The sequence below is a fragment of the Lissotriton helveticus genome, chromosome 8 (assembly GCF_964261635.1).
Source record: "Lissotriton helveticus chromosome 8, aLisHel1.1, whole genome shotgun sequence".
In the NCBI taxonomy this organism is placed as follows: domain Eukaryota; kingdom Metazoa; phylum Chordata; class Amphibia; order Caudata; family Salamandridae; genus Lissotriton; species Lissotriton helveticus.
In genome coordinates this window covers 1,123,729,834-1,123,751,579 of record NC_136069.1, presented here as the reverse complement: position 1 = coordinate 1,123,751,579, position 21,746 = coordinate 1,123,729,834, and positions in this window count along the sequence as shown.

Below are 21,746 nucleotides of genomic sequence, written 5' to 3'. Positions count from 1 at the left end.
GAGCAGGATAGACTACCTCTGATCCCCTAGACCTTCTCAGGGTGTGCTTAAAGGATCTGTTTCTACTTTCCTGACAGACTATGCTATGGATTCCATATACCACAATAACTTCTGTAACAACATACAAATTATCTACAAAGGAGACGGTCTACATTGAATTTAAAACTCTGCATTGGTACCTAAATGTTGGTACTTAAGTACGCCACACAACACAACAACTCTATTCAGAGCTACCCTACCTCTAAGCACTTTAAATTATTATTTTACTGTTTCACTGAGTTTTCCCCATGTGTGGAGGGAGGGAGGCGTGTGTGGGGTGTGTCTGTGAGGTGTGTGTGTGTGTCTGGGGGGGTGAGGTGTATAGGTGTATAGGTGTGTGGGGTATGTGGGTGTGGGTGGGGGTGTGGCTGTGTAAGCTGTGTGTGTGGGTGTGTGTGTGGGGGATGTTTGGGTGTAGGTGGAGGTGTGAGTGTGTGCGGTGTGTGTGTGGGGGGGTGTGGGGGGTATGTGTGCAGGATGTGTGTGTATGTGTGGGATGTGTGGGTGTGTCTGTGAGGTGTGTGTGTGTCTGTGGAGGGGAGGGAGGTGTGTGTGTGGGATGTGTGGGGTGTGTCTGTGAGGTATCTGTGTGTGCGTGTGTGTGTGTGTGTGTTGGGGGGTGAGGTGTGTGTGTGGGTGTGTGGGGTGTGTGGGTGTGGGTGTGGATGTGTAAGGTGTCGGTGTGGGGGTGTGGGGTGTTTGCGTGTGGGTGGAGGTGTGTGTGTGTGAGGTATGTGTGGGGAGTGTGTGACTGTGGGGGTGTGGGGTTGTGTGCGTGTGGGTGTGTGTGGGACGTACTTGTAGGTACCTAAAACAGCCACAGAACCCAAAAGCTCTTTTCAGAGCTACCCTACCTCTAATCACTCAAAATGATTATTTTTCACAACTATTTTCACTATTTTTCACCAAAGTACGCTCCCTGGTACGCTCCCCGGTACGTGTACCGTGCGCTCCCCCCGCGAAAATCGAAAAAAATTTTAAAAAAATGTTGGACCCGCGGGACCCTTTTATGGCCCCCACATCAAACCTAGGGGGTCAGGGGGGGATCTACCCTGCCCCCTTTTGGTTATTTCCCCCTTTGTTTTTGCCACCTCTTGTGTCTCGATCCTACCGAGACACAAGATGGCGGCCGCTGCGGACTGTTTCGAATGTTTACAGACACCCGAGAGCCAATCTGCTTTCCGTGCGCAAGTCGCGTGGCGCTTACAGATATATACATTTTTTTGAACCTAAATTACTCAAAATCCTCTGGAGCACATATCTTGAGACATAGCAAAGGCGCATCGGGCTACCAGTCCCTACAATTTTGCCAAGTTTGGTGAAAATCCATTCAGCCGTTCGAGCTAAAAGTGCGACAGACCGCCCTATGGAAATTAACATGGGGAAAACACGTTTTGGGACCCCCCTTGTATCTCAGCCCCCGCTTGACGAATCCCCCCCAAACTTTCAGGGAAGGAGCGGAGCACCGCGAGGCAAAGTTGCTGAAGAATTCAGGCAGATTCCTCAACGGGCGCCAAAGTTATTCCCAATAGAATGTTGCGATTTCCCTATGGAAATCAATCCTAACTATAACTACCTACTGGCGACCGCCATTAGGTAATATATATATTTATATATTGCAAAGCCAAAAACACATCCAATGCACACTCAGAGAGGGAAAGGTTTCACCAGTTTATTCCACAATTATGGCTACGCGTTTCGACACCCGGCGGTGTCTTGATCACACGATACTTTTTCGTGAAATGACACCGTGCATAAATAAAGTTTTCAACATACACAGTGTAAACATAAACAAAGTACTAATACAATGTGATGTATCTGTAACTGAAAGCGCCATCTTAGATATATTTATATATATATATATACCGCTCACTCACTCAGGTAGGCAAGTTTTTTTTTTATTTTTTTATTGAAGTCTAAATTGCAAAATACATTAAAACCAATACATCCATAAAAAAAATTCCTTTAGGTAAAATATTAAAATTACAAGATCAATAAAAGCACAAAAATACTGAGAAGTCAAGAACAATTAAAACAGACAGACAGGAACAATTTAAGCCTTTTACAACAAGCATAAAACAGTTTTCACTCCCAATCCTAATCGTAGAATGTGGCCCAAATTTTTTTTAACTTCTTGAGCCACGCTACTCGTAAAGCATAAGTACGTTCACTTCTTTTAACCGCTTTCATCTTAGGGGCCCATTCATGGACAGAAGGTATAAGGTCAGTGTGCCATCTTTGCAGCAAAAGTGATCTGGCTACTGCCATTCCAATCTATAAGAATTTAACAAGCTTATCAGGAAAAAGAAGATCGGGATCAAAACCTATAATTATTAACAAATTATTCACTTCTAATGGAATACTGCATTCAGATTCCAAGTGACGAAAAATATCCTCCCAGAACCTCTGAATCCTAGGACATTGCAACATGATGTGTGACCAATTAGCTGTAGGATGATTAATACAGCGAAAGCAGTGCGCCGATTGATTGGTATACATTTTAGAGAGGGAAAGAGGGTTTCTGTAATGTTGCCATTCACTAAAGCACAGCATCCTTTGCCAATTCACACCTCTTAGTGTACTGAAATTAAGTTTATTATTGACTGACCCCATACTGGCGGAAATTTCTCATTCTTCATGTTTCATCCAATTTTGTAATTGCCTTCTGCCCAAGATCGGGGCCCTTAACTGAGGCTAAACACTTTTTCCATGCCCCAGGTTTTTTACCAGTGGTATCCTCTAAAAGTTCATGAACTAGATGATGTTGTTCGCAAATTTGGGATAAGTCTAATTCAGTAAGGAATTTACAGAAAATGCTATATGACCCCAAAAGAAGAAAATCATTGACAATCTATTGTGACATTTCAATCATAGTCAACCATCTTCCATTCCTCAAAAAATCGGGGACTTTGCGAAATCCAGCGGTGGCCCACTTTAGTGTAAGTTCAGAAGATTGTCTAATCCCTGATAATAACAGAAGGCCAGAGAGCGAGATAGCAGAATTGACTACAGGAATGGAATATCTTTTATAGAGAGCCTGACGTTTAAAAAAAAAAACATTGTAGGCACTTATACCGCACCAGTTTAGGAGATTTAAAGATTGACAAAGGGGAGTGGATCTGGCTTTCCTTACACATTAGATTCATAAAACTATTGATAAAACGATTTGATTGTTGTTGGGACTTAAATCTTGATATATATTGTGCAAAATAGGCAAAGTAATAGTTCCTGAGATTCGGAAGAGCTAAGCCTCTCTGTTCCAACTCTTCGTATAAAGTGCTGAGTGCAATTCGCGGTGGTTTTTGCCCAAAGGAAAGCTGTAAACATAGACTCTACTCGGGTAAAAAAAGAGCCTAATAAAATACATCGAGAACAGAAAACTAAAAACAGGAAGAACAGACATTTTAATCAGTGCAATCCGGCCCAAAATAGATAGTGGAAGAGAGTTTCAGAGTGAGAACAAATCCTGAGATTTTCGTAAAAGTAGGGCAAAATTCAAATGATATAAATCACTTATACTTTCTGAGAAATAAACACCCAAATATCTCTTAGGTTTGGTGTTTACGCAAGAGAGAATATCAGGGTGCAAATCCAAGCTCGCTCCGCCGCACTAAATAACTTTGGATTTCTTTTTATTGATTCTATACCCACCTAAAACCTTAAAATCCTCAAAAATCTGAAAGATTTTTGCCTGAACCTCTATCTCAGGTTTAATAATAAGCATAACATTGTCCGCGTATATTTTCAATTTTGCCATAGATGGAATTTGGGGACGAATATCAGCGCAATTCCTTATTGCAATCACCAATGGCTCAATAAAAAAGGCAAATAATACCGGCGTTAAAGGGCACCCCTGTCTTGTGACTAGTTTTACTTTAAACTGATCGGCCACCGAAGTATTGATAATTACATTGGCTTCATAATTAAGATATACATTTGGATCAGGCCTGTGATCTTAGAAGAAATACCAACGTTTTGTAAAATAATAAACAGGGTCTCCCATACAACAAGGTCAAATGCCTTATCGGCATCTAGAAGAAGGACTAATGTGGCTATCCTCTGGGTTTCAAAATAATCCAATGCCTCAGTTAAATAATGTGTATTAGTAGCAAGCTGCCTGCCAGCGATAAAACCATTTTGGTCTGGATGGATCAAATGTGAGGCGTATCGAATAAACCGAATAGATAACAGTTTGGTAACAATTTTATAATCCAAGTTTAATAATGTAATCGGACGATAAGAGTTCGGATCCTCATTATTTTTACCCTTTTTTTAAAAACTAACTATATTGCCTTGTCTAAAGGACTCTGGTATCGCCTCACCTTCTAACATAGAATTTATTAACCAAAGAAAAAAGTCTGAAACGGAACTATAAAAAACTTTTAAAAAACTCAGCCAGAAAACAATCCGGACCACAGGCCTTTCCATTTGGTAGATTCTTAATAACCCCGTCCAACTCATCCTTTGTAAAAGGTCTTTCCATGGTTGATTTTTCAATATCCAAAAGTGTCTGTAATCCATTTTTCTGCAGGAAGCCTCTCAGAGATGTAATATCAACAGTCTGTTGTTGACCATTTATAGACCCATAATGCTGTAGCATTATGTCGCTAATTTTTACTGGTTCATCCATGCGAGAGGCGGTTAAGGGGGATTTTAACGCATTAAACTGATTAGAGGCAGCCTTCTCCCTAGCCTGCCAGGCCAAAAAACTATTCCCCGGGATTTACCGCGAATCGGTGATTATTAAAGGTTTTTCTCCCCCACTAACACTTCTTCTATTCATGCCACTTTCTTCCTATTCCTGCGCTGCAACAAAGTATCACTGAGCGGCGAACTGGTTTACCGCGCTCAAGAACGTCAAGACTCTAGCGCTATGCTGCGCCGCCATTGCCGGCGAATGGGGCGTGGTCACCTTCGGCTACACGGAGGCGTGGTTCTCCGACATGGCAGTGCCAGATAGGCAAGGATTGAGGACGCTTTGTTCTGGCCAAATAATTTATTAGGATAGCTGAAAAGGACTCATTTCGGCTTGTTCACCGATGGGACAGAACAAAGCATCATCAATCCTTGCCTACCTGAGAGAGGGAGCGCGATATTACTGACCGTACCTAGGTGGTCCTTTTTCCGACGACGCATACGTTGGTTTGCAGTGCAGCGGCTGTACCAAGGTAAAGAGGAGTAAATATATATATATATATATATATATATATATATATATATATATATATATATATATATATATATATATATATATATATTCACTGAAAAAACCATAGGTTTCAGGCCTGATATAGTTAGGAATTAGCATTTAAAAAACCTTAGAAATACACTGAAAAAACTGTAGATTTGAAGGGTATTATAGTTAGCTGGACATTTCACTCATACAAAACCATTGAAATTCCTCCGATTAAGGGGCCGATTATGATGGAGGATTTTCCGCATCCTCCGGAGCCTCAAAAGACCCACCGCCATATTAGGATGGCGGTGGGTCTTGAAATCTGTCCGCAGCTTTTCCGCCGCGGTCGCCTTCCGACCGCGGCGGAAAAGCTTTAACATGGCTGGCGGTGTCTATCAGACACCGCCAGCCATATTAGGATGGCATAAGACGTATGCTTTTCCGCGGCAGCATACGGACCTTCACTTCAGGGGCCCGTTGCGGGCCCCCTGGGTGAAGGGGGGGTTGGGGGTGCACATGGGGGGTACCTATGGTACCCCCCTGCATTTGCATGCACAAAGCGGCAGGCACCGCGCGGTGCCTGCCGCTTTGCGCATGCAAATGCACAACTTTCATTTTTAACATTAAAGCAGCACCCGCCGCAATGTTAAAAATACAGGATGTGACCGCCAGGGTGGCGGTCACATCCTAATTTGCACGTAGGGACCGCCGGTGCCCCTGCGGACGGTCCCTCCTACTCTATGGTGGCGGACGGACTCAGGTCCGTCCGCCATCATAATAGCCCCCATAGTTAGTTGTTCGAACTATATCTCGCGCCCCCGCAATCCACTGCTGATGATGTCACATATTACATCATTCATGACATGGTCAGTGACATCACTGATGACATCTCAAATGACATCACTGATGACATCATTCACGTGACGATACACCTCATCATACACTGGTATAACCTTTCGTCACTCACTGTAAAATACAGAGTACCACATTTAAATCCATTGACACACCGATACAAGTTTCTAAAAATCCACTCAGTGATTCCTAGATCTATACACACATCTAATCACTTACCTACAGATTCACTCATACATGCAGTCAATGATCAATAGAACACTATCAAATATACTTATCCACCTATATCGACATTACACACCAGCACACATCCTATTCACTTATAAAGTCATCATATTCACATATGCAAACAATGGATCATACTTACATTTACTTAGCTATACACTTATACAAACACCACTTTATCTATTCATATATATAGTAAATTATACTTAGTGTGTTATAAAATCACTATTACAAGTATAGTTATCTATACAGTCACGCATACAATCATTGGGTCTTACGTATACTTATTTATAAACAACAACTGACACATATATTGCCTTTTATTTTTCTACTTTGTTGGACATGTACCATTAAGCGAGATATTTGCTCATCACCACACCCATAAAGATATTCACTCACCCAAACAACTGTTATAATATGTGGTCGTAACATCATATACCTACTAAATCAACTATTCACACATCTTTGGGCAGTCATACACCTCCCACCGAACCACACACACATTCACTCTCCCATACAAAATACTCAGTTAACTATTCAATAACTAATATAGACTTTCAAATAGCTAGTAACCAACTGGAGAAGTAGTTTTTACAACAACTGACAAAGTGATACAGATGTTCACACAGTTTAGTCACTATCCAATATATTTAGGGAGACACTTTAAATTAGTCAAGTAAACAGTCAATCACACTGCTACTAAATCCTCCATCCAGATATTTATATTTATATATCCACTCATTCTTCAATGCAAATTGCTATATATATATAATACATATTTAAATACCAAAGCAAACCACATTCACTGGATGATGTCATCAGTGATGTCATTTGAGATGGCATCAGTGATGTCGCTGACCATGTCATGAATGATGTAATATGTGACATCATCAGCAGTGGATTGCGGGCGCGCGAGATATAGTTTGTACAACTAACTATATCGGAGGAATTTCAATGGTTTTGTATGAGTGAAATGTCCAGCTAACTATAACACCCCTAAAATCTACAGTTTTTTCAGTGAATTTCCAAGGTTTTTTAAATGCTAATTCCTAACTATATTAGGCCTGAAACCTATGTTTTTTTCAGTGAATTTCAAAGGTTTTTTAAATACTAATTCCTAACTATATCAGGCCTGAAACCTATGGTTTTTTCAATGAATTTCAAAGGTTTTTAAATACTAATTCCTAACTATATCAGGCCTGAAACCTAGGGTTTTTTCAGTGAATTTGCAAGGTTTTTAAATGCTAATTCCTAACTATAACGTGGCTGAAACCTATGATTTTTTCAGTGAATTTCAAAGGTTTTTTAAAAGGTCATTCCTAACTATAACGTAGCTGAAACCTATGGTTTTTTCAGTGAATTTCAATGGAAATGTAAATGATACTCTTTAAATGCATTAATTGTTATTTTTTTTATACTGATTTACTACATTATTTCAAATTATTTATTTTTAGATATTTTATTTTTTAAATTACATTACATATTTTTAATATAAATTGAAAAAAAATGTTTTTACACCTCTCTGCAACGCAGCCCCCTGGTGGGTTTGCAGAGGGGGAACTAATTCCCCTTGCATACTAGGGGTCCCTGGGGGCCAACTAGCCCTCCTGGAACCTTCAGCATGCACCAGGGGGCTGCATTGCAGAGAGGTGTAATGAGGCCACATCCTTTTTTAAACCTCTCTGCAACGCAGCCCCCGGGCGCGTTTGCTTAGGGGGAACTAATTCCCCTTGCATACTGGGGGTCCCTGGGGGCCAAATAGCCCACCTGGAACCTCCAGTATGCGCCAGGGGGCTGCATTGCAGAGAGGTGTAATGAGGCTATGTCCCTTTTTACACCTCTCTGCAACGCAGCCCCCTGGCGCATTTGCAGAGGGGGAACTAATTCCCCTTGCATACGGGGGGTCCTTGGGGGCCAACTAGCCCACCAGGAGCCTCCAGTATGCACCAGGGGGCTGTGTTGCTTTGCCCCGGGGGGCGGTGGTCCCCGGGGCAGTGTGGGGGGGGATTGGGCCCCCCCACACTTCTTTATCACTGTGCTCCCACGATTTGGTCCCCCCGGGGGGGTAATTTTAAAAAAAACAGACGGTGTTTTTAAAAAACATTTTTTGGGCCTTGGGGTCCTCGTGGGACCACCTGGGCAGGCCTAGGGGTCAGGGTGTTTCTACCCTGTCCCCTTTTTGTGTTCTACACGTTTGTTTTTCTGATTTCTTGTGCCTCGGTCTACCGAGCACAAGATGGCTGCCAACACTTCCTGGTTTGAAGTGTTGAAAGCCAATGAGCATGCAGCTCGTGCTCGGAAAGGTTTAGAACTCAAATCGGGTGCAGGGTAGAAGCACACTGACCCCCTAGGCCTGCTCAAGGGGTCCCACAAGGACCCTCAATGCCCCTCCCAAATGTATTTTTTTCAAAAAACGCGGGGTGTGCATACTGTACGCGTACCGTACACGCACCCAGCGATTTTTGGAAATAAAAATAAATTTTGGGCCTTGGGGGTCCTTGTGGGACCCCCTGAGCAGGCCTAGGGGTCAGGGTGCTTCTACCCTGCCCCCGTTTTGAGTTCTAAACCTTACCGAGCACGAGCTGCATGCTCCTTGGCTTTCAACACTTCAAACCAGGAAATTTTGGCAGCCATCTTGTGCTCGGTAGACCGAGGCACAAGAAATCAGAAAAACAAACGTGTAGAACACAAAAAGGGGGCAGGGTCTTTTTTATTGGTAGGGTCACGTGTGTAGTGACTCATGTGCTGGATGGGTGTGGTGTGGGTGCATACCATAAACAAAACAGTGAAGAAGAGGGTCCAAGGGGATGTTTACCGACCTAACACAGCTACAACCCCCAAGTACAGTACTTATAGCAAACACAAAGTAACTGTGGGTCAAATAAGCACACTCTATCGACAAACATGTAGCTGACTAAGGGAGAATGATGACACTAGATCGACTGGATACTTTCCATGTGTGACAAATACCCATCAGTTTACGACCGATACCGCCCCTCCCCGAGACGGCCCAGAGGGACGCCCGGAGTACCGACGGTCAGAGCGGTGCTCCATTTACCTGCGCCATAGCCAGGTGAGGTGGAGTTGTTCTCTCCTGCCAAATAGGAAGGAGAATGGAAACATATGAAATACCCAGGTGATATTTATTTTAATTCCTTTTTTCACCTTTTTTGAGCAGTAGCGATTTATTTGGTCCTGAAGAATGCAGTGGGCACCGACTTGGGTCCTTTTAAATGCAGAAACATGTTGACCTTACATTGGATATAGTAGATATTTGTTCAAACTACTAGATCATCGCACTGGTTTTATTATCTTGGAAGCAGAGAGGTACCTATTAAACATATTTTCCTCTTTCCTCTCCAATTTTAGCTTTGTTCACTATTTCTCTTATTTTCACATTTTTCACGCACTGCTTTATAGTTAATTCCACTAGCCCATATACTTTAAATTCACTGGGACACCCATTATTACAACCGAAATCATTGTTTGAATGGGCACGAGCTATTACCCTTCGTGGTGGGAAGGATCCCAGAAGATGATAAGGGCGGTATCGGTCATAAACTGATGGGTATTTTTCACACATGGAAAATATCCAGTCGATCTAGTGTCATCATTCTCCCTTAGTCAGCTACATGTTTAGTCGATAGAGTGTGCTTGTTTGACCCACAGTTACTTTGTGTTTGCTGTGGGTGCATACCAGCCATGACGGAGTGTGTGTGTGTGCTGTTCTGACAACTAGACTTGGAAGTAAGAAATCACTACAATGGAAATGTGTGCCATGTAGCGTTGTTGTGTTTTCCTGGAAGCGTAAACGAAGTGGGCTGGACTCTCATATGCCAGTGCTGCACAAGGCTGTGAACGATGATTCCGGAGCTATGGGCATGGTGCAGTCATGAGCTATATGAAAAATCTACTGATTTGGGTGTCCATATTTTAGTGCTGCTGTCACCCGGGTCTTACACACAAATGTGTCATTATGTCTGTAAAGTTCTACAATATAGCTAACATGGAAGGTACGGGATATCACTGACCCTATATTCATCCATAGATGCACACATAAAAGATGGTGGACATGACACATTCCTGTGAATATGAATGTTTGTTGCACATTCAGTGGAGTGTTGTAGCTGTAGTAATACAGAGCTGTGAGAAGTTTAGGTTGCAGTCTTCAGCACATGAAGGATAGATAATATATATATACGTATGTGGTGATTCAGGTACACTGTCGAACTTGGTGCTGGAAATTATTGTTCGAGGCTCGGAGTTGCGTCCACATCCTGTTATTGTAGAGTAATGACGTAATCAACGCGTGCCTGAAAATGTACTGTAAATACCGTGCTCATGTAAATTGTTCATATAGTTTTAGTTTTAGGCGGACTTCGCGCTGTATAAATATGCTAAGAAAAAATGAAATAGTACACATATATAAATTGACTATACAGTTTCTTTGTAGTATTGCAGTGATCCACTTTGTACGTTCGTATTTGTAGAATGAGTGAGAGAAAGTTATATAATCGAAGTTTTTGTTATTGGCAGAGGTAAGATGGTTGCATACACTATTTATAGCACAATATAATGTGTTAAGGCGCAGGAACAGCATTTTCCAAATATAACAAGTATACAGACACTGATAGATAGTTGAAGTGGGTAAGGGCATGTGTGCTTGACTCCATTTTATTACGTTGCTTTTGGTAACAAGTACAATAGTAATCATCATATCATACACAGATATTCCATCATAAACGGTTTATGACTTCTACTGTACAAAGGTAGGAGCACTGTATGTGAAATTATACACAGAAGAGTCTATCATAAAGGGTTCATGAGTTGAGGTACACTGAGGTATGCGTGGTTTATGTAGAGCCTGCGGTGATACGTGGTTCAAGCAGAACGCACTGGTAAGAATGTCTTTTGGCAACTGAATTTTGCCTTAATAAGGCCACGTGGCGATTATTTATGGTGCACTGAGTCAGTGGTACGCCTGGTGCTAAGTGTGTGCTCACCCTGCGATGATGCGTGGTTCTAGCGGTCTGTACTCAAAGCATTAACTGTTGTATACTAGACTGCATGAACTTTGAAGGGAAAAAAACTAGTATCAATGGTTATCAGTTGCTCTTCAAACTAGGTCTAGTGATTGCTCCCCATAGCAAATTAAACAATTGCATTTCACGCAGTGCATTCTACCTTTCTCTAAAAGGGGGACGTATATCTGGTTGTGATGTTGAAGGTGATGCCCTAGAGGTACTTGGTATTGCCGGTGGCGGAGGTCTTCTACATTCTTTGTGAGCATAGTTCACAGGATGCAGGGATTAAAGGTGCTTGTGCATACTAGCAGTGCCATAGGAGTATTTTTTGTTTGCGCCTTAAATAAATCAAGGCTAAAATCCCTACTCTCTGTAGTGTAGATAGAAAGCTGAATTCAAGTTGTGAATCCTCCTGTCCACAGTGTACATCGAAGCCACTAGTCAGCATAGTTATAGAAGAATGCTTTTTTTCACTTATTTGAACAAAATCTGAATACATACAGTATAATTGTCTCTGCATTAAGTAAATCAAGGCTGAATTCTCTACTGTCTATAGTGTAGATACAAAGCTGAATTCAAGTTGTAAACCCTGCTGTCCGCAAGGTAGATATTAGGGTGGACTGCATCATTTGCAATCTTGATTAAAATAAAAGATAGAACGTGTATAGAATACATTATTAAAATATGTATGTTTCTGGGACATTTAAAAGGGACAGTATGTCTCACCGTGACATAAAACTGTTCACTCTTCTTTGCGATGATTTATGTTGCACAGAGTTGGTACTATCTTTGGCGCTGAGCTTGTACCTATCCTGCGATAATGTGTAGTGCAGGGAGGCTGCACTGAGAGCAATGTTTTTTGCCTAGTGAATTCTGTCTTATTAAGGCTACGGGGAGATGGCTTGTGGTGCAGTGAGTTAGTGGTACCGAAAGAACTCAGCTTGTGCGCACTCTGAGATGATTCGTGGTTCGGGGGGGTCGCAGTGGTATAATGTCTCTTGTCTTCTGGAATGCGTCATGTACAATAGCCATTCTACCTGAATCGTGAGCCCTCACAATGTATATCGAAGGCAGTAGTGATCACTGACATCAAGAAATTATTGTTGTCGTATCTTTTAACAAAATCTGAGGACATAAAGTACAATTATCTCTACCTTAAAAAAATCAAGGCTAAATTTCATGCTGTTCGTAATATAGATTCAAAGCTGAATTCAAGATGTGAACCCTGCTGTCCGCACTGTAGATCAAAGGCAGTAGTCAGCAGAGATAACGACAAATGATTTTTGTCACTTATTTTAACAAAATCAGAACACATACACTAACATTTTCTCTGTATTAAATAAATCAAGCTTGAATTCCCTACTGTCCGTAGTGTACATGCAAAGTTGACTTCAAGTTGTGAACCCTACTGTCCGAGATGTAGATCGAAGACAGTAGTTGACACAGACATCGAGGAATGCTTTTTTTGTCACATACTTTAACAAAATCTGAGGACACAGTACAATTGTCTCTGCCTTAAATAAATGGACACTGAATTCAATGTTGTCTGTAGTGCTGATGCGCCACAGGCATCAAGTGGTAAACTCTGTTGATCGCAGTGTACATTTGAAGGCAGTAGTTAGTATAGCTATTGAGCATGTTTTTTGTGGCATCCTATAACAAAATTGTCTCTGCCTTACATAAATCAAGGATAATTTGAATGCTGTCCGTAGTGTAGATGGAAAGCTGAATTTAAGTTGTGAACCCTGCTGATGGCAGTGTAGATCTAAGGCTGCACTGAATTATCTGTAATGTACTCCATACATTGACTGTTGCATACTGACCTCATGAACTGGTATCAAGTGGTGAACTCTGTTGATTGCAGTGTATATTTGAAGGCAGTACTCAGTACAGACATTGAGGAATGTTTTTTGTCGCATCATTTAACAAAATTGTCTCTGCTTTACATAAATGAAACCTAAGTTGAATGCTGTCCGTAGGGTAGATGGAAAGCTGAATGGAAGTTGTGACCCCTGCCGTCCGCAGTTTAGATCGAAGGCAATAGTTGATACAGACATGGAGGAATGCTTTTTGTCACTTATTTAAACAAAATCTGAAGACATATAGTAGAATTGTCTCTGCATTAAATAAATGAAGGCTGAATTTCCTACTGTTCATACTTTAACAAAATCTGAGGACATAGTACAATTGTCTCTGTTTTAAATAAATCGAGACTGAATTCAAGGTTCTCTGTAGTGCTGCTGTGCCACTGGTATCAAGTTGTAAACTCTACTGACCACACTGTAGATCGAAGGCAGTAGTCAGCACAGATACCGACGAAGAATTTTTATCACTTTTTTTAACAAAGTCTGAGGACATAGAGTAAAATTGTCTCTGCCTTACATAAATGAAGGATAACTTCAATGTTGTGCGCAGTGTAGAGCCAAAGCCGAATTCAAGTTGTGAGCCCTGCTGTCCGCAGTGTAGATCGCAGGCAGTAGTCGATACAGACATAAGTCTGCGGTGCTGTGGTGCTGAGTACACAATCGGCCTGTAGCAAGGAGACACGTGGTCATGGCAGCAGCCACGTGGCAGGGTGAGGACCTTCGCTGTGGCAGAGTCTTTTCTCTTTGCAGAAGTGAACCACGCCCAAGGCGTAGGCTAATTATTTATAGTCCTACGCTGGAGTTGCGTATGTTGGATCAACCCACTCCACTTCTGCTGCAAGGGGGGATACAACACAGCAACATGACCGAGATATTCCCCAGAGTCTGAGATAATAGTGCTGCGTCCACTGTGCAGTACACAAGTATCAATGGTATATCTACACATGGAAAAGTTTTTAGTTTCTATAGTGAGTTGGGTATAGCATTTCACCGGTAGTCTTGGCATTGTGTAAATTATTGTTGATGTGCAAGTTCCTTCCCTTATACATAGTTGGTTTCCACATCTCTGAACATTGAGCTTGTGTGCTGTTGAGGGGATATATTATTTTGAGAAGGTCCGTTGTCCTGTGTTGCGCTGCCTCTGAGTTAGTAGAGGTGGAGGGGTCAGGAGGGGTGGTTCTAGTGGTGGTGGCGCTGGGTATTGTGATTTTGTTGGGTGTCGGAAGTGTATAATTAGTACCTCTATCACATATTGCTCTTTAAATATGGGTGTGAGTTCGATGTAATTCACGCAGTGCATAGTCGACGTCCTTACACTAGATAAATGTTGATGTTAATTTGTTAGTGGTAAGTGGAACTATTGCCTGTTTTTTTAGGTAGCATTGCAGATTTGGTTTCTTGTTGAAGATATGGGGAAGTGGTCAACATTATAATTAGGAATTTTCATTTAAGAAACCTTTGAAATTCACTGAAAAAAACATAGGTTTCAGGGGTGTTATAGTTAGCTGGACATTTCATTCATACAAAATCATTGAAATTCCTCTGTTATAGTTAATTGTACTAACTGTAACGCTCGCGCCCGCAATCCACTGGCGATGATGTAACATATTACATCATTCATGACATGGTCAGTGACATCACTGATGACATCTCAAATGTCATCACTGATGACATCACTGATGATATCATCCAAGTGACAATCAAATACACCTCATCATACACTAGTATAACCTTCCATCACTCACTGTATAACACAGAGTACCATATTTGAATCCATTGACACAGAGATACAAGTATCTAAAAACCCACTTAGTGATTCCTAGATCTACACACACTTACCTATAGATTCACTCATACATGCTGTCAATGATCAATAGAACACTATCAAATATACTTATACACCTATATCGAAATTATACACCAGCACACATCCTATTCACTTATGCAGTCATCCTACTCACTGCACAGTCAATCACACTGCTACTAAATCTTCCATCCAGATATTTACATATCCACTGATTCTTCAATGCAGATTGGTGTATATATAATACATATTTAAATAACGAAACAAACCAAACCACATTCACTGGATGATGTCATCAGTGATGTAATTTGAGATGTCATCAGTGATGTCACGGACCATGTCATGAATTATGCAATATGTGACATCATCACCAGTGGATTGGGGGCGCGAGAGTTACAGTTAGTACAACTAACTATAACGGAGGAATTTCAATGGTTTTGTATGAGTGAATGTCCAGCTAACTATAACACACCTGAAACCTATGTTTTTTTCAGTGAATATATATATATATATATATATATATATATATATATATATATATATATATATATATATATATATATATATATATATATATATATATATATATATATATATATATATATATATATATATATATATATATTACCTACTGGCGGTCCAGTAGGTAGTTATAGTTAGGATTGGCTACCATAGGGAATCCGCAACATTCTATTGGGAGTAACTCTGGCGCCGGTTGAGGAATTTGCGTGTAAATTTCCAAAATTTCGCCTAGCTCCGCTCCGATCCTTCCCTGGAAGTTTCGGGGGGATTCGTGGAGTGGGGGCTGAGAAAAAAGGGGGGTCCCAAAACATGTTTTCCCCATGTTAATTTCCATAGGACGGTCTGACAAGTCTACAGCCCGAACCGCTGAACGGAATTACACCAAACTTGGCAAAATTGTAGGGACTGGTACGCAGATGTGACTTTGCTATATTTGGTGAAAATTGCTCCAGTGGTTTTTTTGAAAATTAACTTCAAAAACACATATATATCTATAGGCGCTCTCCGAGCGCTCACAGGTGCGCGTACCGGGGAGCGCACCTGGCGCGCTACAGGAGTGCGCGAGCGGAAAGCTGATTGGCTGTCGGGTGTCTGTCAACATTCTAAACAGTCCGGAGAGTCCGCCATCTTGTGTCTCGGTAGAATCGAGACACAAGAGGTGAAAAAGAAAGGGGGAAATAATTAAAAGGGGGCAGAGTAGACACCCCTGACCCCCTAGGTTTTCTGAGGGGGGTCTAGAAGGACCCTGAAGGGCAAAAAACCTTTTTTTTTTTACGCGGGGTAAGCGCTGGGTGCGTTCCCAGGTGCGCGCTCCGGTACGCGCACCTTGAGCGCACCACAGGGAAAAACAGTGTAAAAAATTATAGTGAAAAAATAATTTAGAGTGCTTAGAGGTAGGGTAGCTCTGAAAAGAGCGGTTGTGTTATGTGGGTGTTTTTTGTACCTACAAGTAGGTACCAATGCAGAGTCTTATATTCAAGAGGAAAACTCTATTCCCCTCATCTGTAAAATGCACACCATCTCTCCTATAGATGTCTTGCATGTTGTAACGCAAGTTGTTGTGGTAAATGGAACCCATACCATAGTCTCTGAGGTAAGCAGAAACTGATTTATTCACATGTTTCCTTGCTTTCTCAATCTGTGGACAAAATTGGTTGGACCAATTCCATTTTTGCCGTTGGCATATATTAGAAAATACCAAGGCAGTTTTTGGAAAAAGTGACATCAATTGCCCAAAGATGTCCTTTAAAAGCATTTCCAGACCTACCCGAGTCAAAGTGCCCAAGTCATTGCCACCACAGTGCACAATTATAAGGTCAGGGTGTGGTAAATGCATAAAGGATTTTACCAATGGTATCAATTGGTGACTCCTCAATCCTCTCTGTCCAATCCATACAATGTCCACATTTGGTAAATCAAGATTGTAAATACCTCTGTTAGCTGCGTATTTTTAACTCCAGTAGACAAAGCTATGACCCACAAACCAGACTTTTGTCATCTTGAAGGTAGATGTGCTTGTATTCAGATGAGTTGTGGAAATGAAATGGCAGTTTGAAAGTAGGAGTTATGTAAAAAAGTGGTTGAGATTCAGTGCACTTGAAAAACAGAAAATGATTGGTGCTTTCTTAACATTCTCCACTGAAAACTAGGGTGCATGCTTTTGTTTTTTGAAAGAAGTCATTTCAATGGTTGAGGAAAAGTAATTTCAAGAAACATTGCACATGATTAGCTGGGACATTGAGTGGTCAAACACCCTTGCTGCTTTTTTTTGCAACATAGTATGATGAACTCCTGAACTGTGTGCTGGGTGAGGAGGGAGTTACCATGGTTACAGGGGAATGAGCACTGGGGGATGGGTGAATGTTATGTGACTTTCAAAGTGTTCAAAAGTTCAACCAATTAAAATGTGCAGTTTGTAACTCCACTTCAATAACTCCTTCTCTTACTCCTTCTGTCCTGTTACTTATACACTCCCCTTCCCTCATTCTCTCTCTGTTTGCCTCATTCTCTCCGTCCCCTTAGTCTCTCACTCCTTTTCTATCACACTCACTCCCTATAACTCAGCCATACTCCTACACTCACCTTCTTTCAGACCTTCTCCTTTACTTTCCTTCCTTTCTCTTCCTTTCCTTCACTCCTTCACTGTTTTCCCTTCCCTTACTCTCCTTACTCCACTTCAGTAACTCCTTCTCTCAATTCCTCTGTCCTCTTACTTCTACACTCCCCTTACCTCATTCTCTCTCTGTTAGCCTCATTCTCTCCGTCCCTTTAGTATCTCACTCCTCTTCTGTCACGCTCACTCCCTATAACTGAGCCTTACTCCCACACTCACCTTCTTTGAGACCTTAACCTTTACTTCCCTTCCTCTCTGCTCCCATCCTTTGCTCCTTCACTCTTTTCCTTTCCCTTACTCCCCTTACTCCACTTCAGTAACTCCTTCTCTGAATCCCTCTGTCCTCTAACTTACTCACTCCCCTTTTCTCACTCTCTCTCTGTTACCCACATTCTCTCCGTCCACTTACTCTCTCACTCCTTTTCTATCACGCTCACGCCCTATAACTGAGCCATACTCCCACACTCACCTTCTTTCAGACCTTCCCATTTACTTTCCTTCCTCTCACTTCCCTTCCTTTACTCCTTCACTCTTTTCCCTTCCCTTACTCTCTTTACTCCATTTCACTAATTCCTTCTCTTACTCCCTCTGTCGTCTTACTTCTACATTTCCCTTCCCTCACTCTTTCTCTGTTACCCACATTCTCTCCTTCCTCTTAGTCTCTCACTCCTCTTCTATCACGCTCACTCCCTATAACTGAGCCATACTCCCACACGCACCTTCTTTCAGAGATTCTCCTTTACTTTCCTTCCTCTCACTTCCCTTTCTTTACTCCTTCACTGTTTTTCCTTCCCTTACTCTCCTTACTCCACTTCACTAATTCCTTCTCTTACTCGCTCTGTCATCTTACTTCTACACTTCCCTTCCCTCACTCTCTCTCTGTTACCCACATTCTCTCCGTCCCCTTAGTCTCTCACTCCTCTTCTGTCACGCTCACTCCCTATAACTCAGCCATACTCCCACACTCACCTTCTTTCAGACCTTCTCCTTCACTTTCCTTCCTCTCACTTCTCTTTCTTTACACCTTCACTGTTTTCCCTTCCCTTACTCTCCTTACTCCACTTCACTATTTCCTTCTCTTACTCCCTTTGTTCTCTTACTTCTGCACTCCCATTCCCTCATTCACTCTCTGTTAGCCTCATTCTCTCTCACCCCTTAGTCTGTCACTCCTCTTCTATCACACTCACTCCCTATAACACAGCCACACTCCCTCACTTATGTTTCTTTCCTCTCTCAGTCAGGGCCTCATTTATGAGAAATGACGCATCGCTGCGTGAAAGCAGCGATGCATCACTTCTCAGTGCGCTCTCCTTGTGACATTCCTGATGCGTCATATTTAATGTATGACGCATTATGTCGCAAGGAGTTACAGATACGTCAGTATTTCTGACGTATCTGTAAGCGCAAAAGTGATGCATTGCTGGAGTGTGTCACAAAAGTGATGCAACTCCAGCAATGCATCCTTTCACATGGGGCCAGCCTCATGTGAAAGGGCCTGCGTCAATCTTACGCCTGCTGTGAAGCAGGCGCAAGATTTTGACGCAACAGCGTCCTAAAAGTGACGCAGTGAAATCTCATAGATTTCACTGCGTCACTTCTACGACCCTTCCTTGCGTCAATACGCCCCCTTTGCATACATTACACCTGGCGCAGGTATAATGTGGCGCAGGGGTTTACAAAGTGACGCATCTGCCTAGATGCGTCACTTTGTAAATTTGACTCAACAAGGTGCATTTTTTACAGCACTGGAGCGTCACAAAAAGTGATGCACCGGCAGCGTAAAAGTGACGCATGGCCTCATAAATGAGGCCTTCAGTCTTCTACTCTCACTTTTTCTTTCACTTTCTCTGTCTCTCCACTCCCTTACTCACCTTGTCTCACACTCACTTGTCTTTATCCAGTCTGTATCTCCCCTCTTTCCTAAACATCACTGCTCTTTTCTTACCCTCCCACACCCCCGTTCCTTTACTACATTTTCTTCACTTATCATCATTCCCCATGTTCACTCTCCTTCTCCTCACTCTCCTTCCCCACACTCACCTTCTTTCAGTCCCCCTACTTCACTTCCCTTCCCCTCTCGTCCCTTTCTTTGCTTTCTCACTCATTTTCCTCTCCTCTCTCACTGCACTCCACTTCAGTTACTCTTTTTCATTTTTTTAAGAATACAGCTCTTTTTTGAGAATTGGAGGTAGTTCTAAAAAGAACTTTTTTTTTCTTCTTTTTTCGTTTTCTTCAACAAAAATCAAAAACAGGGAATGGCAAACTGGTCAACAGGAGCAAAAAAAAAAATCAAAATTAGGGCTGGGGACGGCAGCGGTGGTTCTCTATGGCTCGAACCATGTTCATAACACTTTGTTCACCGTAACAAAGTAGTGCATCACAATGTTTGCACTTGATTGAGGCCTCATTAAAAACAGGTTGAATATTTGGGATCAGCAGTTCTGGTCGCGCTCTCACCGATACAGTTGCTCCTCCAGTGGAAGTAGAAGCACCATCCCTTGATGCCTCTCTAGCCAGAGCCCGGACACTCTCCCGGGCATAGTTCTGGGGATGCCGGCGTTGAACATGGCGAATCATAGTAGAATTACCAAAACTGTACTTCCTTGTGGGGTCTCCTCGGGAAAGTACAGTATGGCAGATCTTACACTCCACCTTTGGAGCATTTACTTTTTTGTGTCCTTCAGTTATATAAAAAAAATTCCAAATGAAATGTTCCTTCACCTTCGGCTGAGGAGGCTCTTCATCTATTAATCCATCTGAGTCCTCACTGCTGCTGGATGCTCTGGCAGCCATAATAATCCAAAAAAGATGAAGCAGGAAAAAGACAGGTCTTGCAGTCACAAAAGTGAAAGAAGAAGTGAAGGAAGTGGGTGGGGATTTCATTCTTTGTTAAAAAAACTGTTAGCAACCAATGAAAAGTGTTATTTTAAGGTCACATGACTTGACACACTTACGCTGCGTGCACCTGAGCGCTTCCGGGGGAGCTTACGCGGCGCGAACGTAGGCGCTTCCAGGGGCGCTTACGCGGCGCGCCTGAGTGACGTTTGGGTAGCTTTACGGAAATGCAAAATCATTTTCATTTCGTAAATCAAAAATACTACTTTTATAAGTATGGTACTGAATGTCTTGCATTATTATTTACTTTTCATACATATTTTTTTTTTCGAACGCAGAAATTGCGCTCTCGCTGCGCTCTTGGGAGAGCGTACCGGTGCGCGCAACCTGAGCGCTCCAAGTCAAAATGATACGGGTAAGCTTACCGGTGCGCGCACCCTGAGCGCACCAGGAGAATATGTAAAAAAAAGAAAAATACAGTGAACAAATACGTTTTTTTTCAAAAATAATTATAATTAATAGTTATAAAAAACAGCTAATAAAAAAATTAAAAAATCTTAGGTAACAAAGTCGATATACTTAGGAATTAACTTTTAAAAAAACTATGAAATTCACTGAAAAAACCATAGGTTTCACAAACGTTATAGTTAGGAATTGGCATTTAAAAAAACCTTTGAAATTCACTGAAAAAAACATAGGTTTCACAATCGTTATAGTTAGGAATTAGCATTTAAAAAACCTTTGAAATTCACTAAAAAAAACATAGGTTTCACACTCGTTATAGTTAGGAATTAGCATTTAAAAAAACCTTTGAAATTCACTGAAAAAACCATAGGTTTCACACCAGTTATAGTTAGCTGAACATTTTACTCATACAAAACCATTGAAATTCCCACATTATAGTTAGTTGGACTCACTATGACTTGCGCGCCCGCAATCCACTGCTGATGATGTCACATATTACATAATTCATGACATGGTCAGTGGCATCACTGATGACATCACTGATGACATCTCAAATGACATCACTGATGACATCACTGATTACATCATCCATGTGATAATACCATGCACCTCCTCACACTGTAATCTAACCTTTTATACATCCAATGTTCAATACAGACTACCATTCCTGAAACCATTGACAAAGCAATACCACTTACTACATACACACTCACTGATTCATAAGTCTACACACACATCCACTCATTCACCCATACAATCACTGATACATACAGTCACTCATCAATACAACGCTATCATATGCACTCATACACCTATACAGACATTC